Source organism: Parus major, chromosome 2, assembly GCF_001522545.3.
Source record: "Parus major isolate Abel chromosome 2, Parus_major1.1, whole genome shotgun sequence".
NCBI lineage: Eukaryota > Metazoa > Chordata > Aves > Passeriformes > Paridae > Parus > Parus major.
In genome coordinates this window covers 7,336,655-7,342,654 of record NC_031769.1, presented here as the reverse complement: position 1 = coordinate 7,342,654, position 6,000 = coordinate 7,336,655, and positions in this window count along the sequence as shown.

Sequence of the window (6,000 nt, the reverse complement as noted above, 5' to 3'; positions counted from 1 at the left end):
TCGCTTCTCTGTGTGTGAGATTATGAGCTAACACGGATTTCATGGCTTCATCAGCACCAGTTTAAGAGCAATATTATCCCTGGTCATGTCAATCCTTTGGTCAACTCAGCAACAAAGGTGATGCTTGCTGCCCTCTTGCCAGAGACCCCACTAACGAGCTGAGTGATTTATTCATTAAGGGCAGGGAAATCTGGAGCTTTATTCCAGAGGCCCTGGTGGGAAATTTGCATGAAGATTTCAGGCTGTTCACTTGCAGGAGCCCTTCCCTGCTGTGCTGCCCTTCCCCTCACTGCAGGAAAGGGTCCTGCTGTGCTCCAGCAAACCCTTTAATAGAAATACTGAATTCAAAGGGGGTTTTCTGTAGTTGTTGTTCTAAAAAAGTCATGGGACCAGGAAGTTGTCTGTTAAAAAAAAAAAAGAATTGGACTTTGGATCCTGGGTGGCTTTTTGACAGCTCTGGCCATGCTGAAACATCAGAAGTTTGCTCTTTATTAATTTAATAAAGAGGTCCCATTAATGAAGAGAAAAACAACCCCTTTTAAAAACTTTGGTCATGCAGAAAAGCAGCTTCCCAGTTCTGGAGCAAAGGGGTGGACCAAACTGAGTCAGCAGATCTCTAGTACCTGGACATGAAATTAAATCTGAGTTTGTTTTAGAAGTCAGGATTCATATTCTCAAATGGGATTTGCTGTAAGTCTGGGCACAATTGCATTTTGACTTTGTCCTGCTTGCTTAACTAAAGATATTACAGGCATTGGCCAGGCTATCTAATTTAAATCCAGATAATATTCTTTGTGTTGTTTCATGAAGGATGTGGGGATCCCAAACCCATGTATGAACCCAGGCTGTGTCCTGCTCCATGCTGGGATGAGCCCCTGATGGTTGCTGGCCCCTGGGACTTCCCTTTCCCCGTTTCTTTGCAGGAGGAAGGAGCAGGAAGGAAATTAAAATTAAACCGATATTTCATTTTTTCCTTTCTGTGGAGAAATGTATTAGCCCTGAAAACACAATCATCAACTTCCACATGGTCCAACCTGGAAACCTGGCTTTAAGCAGAGGGGGTTTAATGTATGAACCTCAGTGGAGGGGGGAGCATGGACAGGGATGATGTGTGTGGAAGCTGATGCCCCTGTCCCATCTGTTCACTGTAACCCTGACCTCAAAGCAACCAGAAACTGACACAGCCTCTGGTCTTGTCTCTGGCACTCAAACACTATTGGGAGAGGGAGATATCTTCAGGAGGAAATGCTTAGGGTGTCTTCAGGTGGAGGTTTCTTGGTGGAGGCATGACTTGGTCTGCTGGCCTTGATGATTCAGGCAAGTCTGGGTCTGTCTGCATGGAGGGTTCTGTCCTGCATGAAGGGTAAATGCAGGAGTGCAAGCTTTGGGACTGTTGATTTAATGACCATTTGGGCAGCCCCTCAGAGGAGATGCTGAAGCAGACATATCTCTGAAGGCTCTCAGGGACCACACACAACCCCTGTGAGTGCTGCCAAGTGCCTCCATCCCTTCCTGCATGGGGCTCAAAGCTTTAGGCTATTTTTGCAGGAAAGGCAATTTTGTCCTCTTATTGTTGGTGCTCCCAGCACTCCCTGTACCACCTGCCTCAGGGGCCTGGGTGGCAAATGCTCTGCTGAAACTCCCGAGCAATGGATACCTTCTGTAATTGCACCTTCGGAGCAGTCGACTGGCTCCTGCGATGAGCTCTTGAATAATTGAAGCAATATTTGCAGGGTTCGCACTGAAGTACTAACAGCTGTGGTATGTTTTGATATTTATGAAGCCAAATAAATTATGGATTAGTCAGTGCAGTGAGCCCAGCATGATGCTTATTGCTTCTGGAGTGCCGGAGCTGATGGAGTGCTATTCATCCCCTTTTACTTCCATTGTGTGGCTGAGTGTGAGTGGTGTCTATTACTGGACTTAATAGAGCTTGCTCACAGGTTTAAGTTCCAGTCCCTGAGAGCTGATGGGGTGTTTTAATTTGTTCTTCCCTCTACAGGCTTTCGAAAGACGTGCTGGGACCATATCTCAGGGTCACAGGCCATCGCATTGGCTCACAGATGTGGAGGTTATTGTTTCTGTGGTGATGGGGATGGGTGCTGGCAGAATTAGCAGCAATTCTTGGCATTAAACTGGAAATTATACAAAATCCAATCTTCTTGGCAAGCTGGTCTGTGGGTAAATATTGTCTTCTCTAGGATGCCTCATTCGTTGCACAAACTTTTCTTCATAACTGAGCCAGAGCTTGTGAGATTAAACTCTTTACTCTGTTTTCTATTATCTGAGAATGTACTTTTTTATGGATGAGAAACTTTTCACTTCACAAACGCTTCAAACATATTCCAGATTTCTCCCCATCAGTGGGAGCTGCCCGCTGGGAAGGGATAAGGAGGAGCAAGTAACCCTTTGGAGCAGCAGATGGCATCCTACCACTCTAAAGCTTCCCGGAGCTGGAAAGTGTAATAAATACATAATAGCAGGTGCCTGTGCTCTGTTCATAGCTTCACACAGCAGGAGGGGTTAGGAATCATTCTTTTACAAATCCAGTGCTTTCTCTGTTTGTTGTCCCTGTTTTGTGGGATGAAAAGAGGTATCTGCAGCTGGTCTGCTCACCTGGTCCATGGGGACACAGGGTATGCCCTCACAAAGTGGGCATAGAGAGCTGGCTGGATAAATTTGGGTTGGAACTGAGTGATCCTTAAGGTATATTACAACCTGACCTGATTTAGGCCAAATTTGGGAGGAAACTTCCAAAGGGGTCCCTCTAGAAAACAGATTCAAGAGGCTCCACCCCAAACTGGTTGGGGAGAAGATTTCCTTGGAGAAAAGTAGAAAAGCCTGTTTAATTAACAAGCAAAGTACTCACAAGCATAAAACGTGAATGTTTGATTGTTTGGATGAGATGGCAAATCCAAAAAAATTCCTTTCCATGGGGTGTAGCTCGGCTCACTCCGTCCCTTATCAGTCCCTCCGGCGCTGGGAAGTGCTGAGGCCCAGGCCCTGGTGGGCCACAGGCCTGAGCTCCTGGGTTTGGCTGAGTTTCCAGTCCAGAGCAGGGTTGAACAGATCCAAGGAAAAGAAAAGCCACATTTTGGGGAACTTCTCTGCCTCAGCTAGCTAACTAACAGCAAAGGAGAGCTCTGTCCTGCTGTCTGTCCGTGCTGCAGACAGCGCAGTCCAGAGCAGCCTGCGGGGGCAGTTTCTTGAGGGCTGTTTCTGAAAATAAACTGTGGCTTCTTCTTCCCCTCCTTTGCTCTATGAACCAGTCTTAAAGGTGCAGAACTTAACATCCAGCATAAACAGAACAGACAACTGGGGATACAAGCATCATAAAGTCACCCTAGGACACAATCCAAACCATGATTCTATGAAATTGTGCCATAGAGTGCCTATTAGTCTGAATAAGAAGTTATAAAGTCTAGAATGGCTGTCTCAGCTGCAGAGATGTTCCATGTAGACATCTGCATTTTACTACACCCCTCCACAAAACTGGCTGACATCTGTCCTGAAAATCTGTGGCACTGTAACTTTTTCCTAAAAATATCTTTCTACAGGAGATCCCAGAAGAAGCAGCCCAGGGCTACTGCAGATAGGTGAAGTCTTTGTATCCAATGAAGTGGGGATTAATTCCTCTTCTTTCCTTTCTTTCCTGAAGATGCTGAGTGAGGGCATGAAGGATATTTTCTCTTTAAAATCTTGATGTAGGTAAAGACTATAATTTTTCAGCATTTATTGGTTGAGGCAAAGTTGCAGATATTTTAAAGGAAGTTTGGGCTGAGTTTGTGGCTGCTGTTGCTGTGTTGCAGATAAATTGTTTACAGCCTGTCTCTAGGAACAAGTGAAAAAATTTCTCATATCCCAATTTCCTTGTAAATTATGATTATCAGAATCACCACAGTGAAAGCAAAAGTCTACTGGATCACAGAGACATGAGGTTTGAACTTACTGTTTCTGGCATTTCTTCTTTCAAAAAATGTCTCTTCAAGAAGAACTGCAGCCCACTGTGCAGAGGCAATAAAGATTAAAAATTATTCCACAGCTCCAGCTTTTATTTCCACTGAGATCTGGGACACTGTTTGGTCATGTCCCTTACAACACCTTCATCATCATCATCATCATCATCATCTGACAAGAACCTTATTGCCAGCTCTGGTACTGGTAGTCCTGCAGCAGTGATTTCAGCTCCTGCCATGGCAGCAGGCCCTCTCTCTTTCAGCACACCCTTGGCATGCTCTTACTGCTCACATTCCAGTGCTGATTTCCTCAGTAACCATTAACTTCCACGAGCACAAGATACAGGATAAAATTGCAGGCGTGGCCGGTGGCTTTTGAGTGAGAATGTGCCCATATCTGGTTTTCCCCCACAGCACTCTCAACATCATCATGGGTGCACGTGCTTCTTGCTCCTGGCAGCTCTGAGGGTGCTGGCTGTGATCAGCAGCTCCAAGGAGAAGCTGAGAGCCAGACCTCAGCTGTCTTCAGCTCACACTGGTTTCTAGAGTCCTACAGATTTCCCACAGATGTTTAGTAACTAGGAAATTTATGCTTATTGTGTTAGTCTTGCTTTTCTCATCTGTCTTTTGGCACCTGCCTTAGTGCACAGACAGAAAACGTCTGGAGCGTCTCTGTTTCTCAGTGGCATGGCCCTAACCATGTCAGAGGGACTGTGTCTCAGGATGGGCTGTCCCACCTCTGGGCTTATTTCCCCCTTTGCTCTGCAACGCTTTTTAATAGATTACAAACTTTTGGCATGGCATGCCAGACTCCTGTGATGGCCATGTTTCCTCATGTGTGCTGTGGCTCATGTGATGGCAGCATTGCTCTGATGAAGAGGGAGCCAAGTACAGACAAAAAAACCTCCTCAGTTCCCTGTTTTCTGCACATTCAAATGGGAATTTACAGGGAACAAAAGTCAATCAGGAACTGTCACAGCAGAATCTGGGCTCCTGACTTTCTGCGCTCTTTTCCTGTGGTGTTTCAGAGCAGAATGTGGAGCAGAGGATTTGTCTTGTTCACGCTTTGCTCTGGGTTTGGTTTTTTGGGTAAAGGACTAAGCCTCACTTTGAGTGCTCCCAAACAAGGTGGTGGGGAGCAGGTGCTCAGGGTCTCCTGCAGGCAGGTTCCAAATACTCACTGGAAATTACATGTCACTTCGAGTTACTGGAAGTGCTCAGCACAAACTGCAGTTCAGGACATTGACAACAGCTGTTGCAAAGGTACTCTAAGGATTCATTTCCAGCAAGGTTGAGCGCATCCACATCAGCTCAAAGAGTTGTTTCTTGCTTTAAAATGACCTAAAAGGTAGATTTAAAGTGAAGGAAGGAAAAAAAACAACAAACCAGCCTGGAGGGAACCTTGCTATTCTACAGGAATACTGGAGCACCATTTACTTTTGTGCTTTCCTGGGGCCTTGTTCCATCTGTATTTGCTTTTTACTCTTCTTTGCTCTCAGTCATGGAAATGGACATCTTGATTAAAGCATTTCTTCCAGTGAGGAGGCAGAATGTAGCATCATTTAATCTGAGACTTTTCATGAATGTCTCTAAGCAAAAAGAAAAAAAAATAATCATGAATTAGGTATTAGAATAAAGAATTTATTTAGCTTATGGCTTATTGAGGGGCTCACCATACTGGTTTTATATTTATCTCTTCCTAGTTTCCAAAGGGCTGCTGGGTTTGCTTTCAGACTGTAACCTGTAATGCTGAATGGGGAGAGGATGGAAAGATGAATTGGGAAGAGGAGGCAGATCTTAGCAAGTGCCCTAAGCTCTACTCTGAGCCTCCAGCTGTGAGCTTTAGAGACCAGAATAAAAATAAGCAAACATTAGGCTCAGCAAGGCAACGTGATTAAGGATTTGGCAACTGAGATCTTGAGCTTTTCTGTTATCTTTTCCATTTCTGCCATTTGCTCTTCATTTGCCAGTGGAAAGCAGGTAAGAAGTCCTGAGAGGAATGAGCACCACAGGGAGCCAGCATTTACTCAGGTCAAGGAAGAAA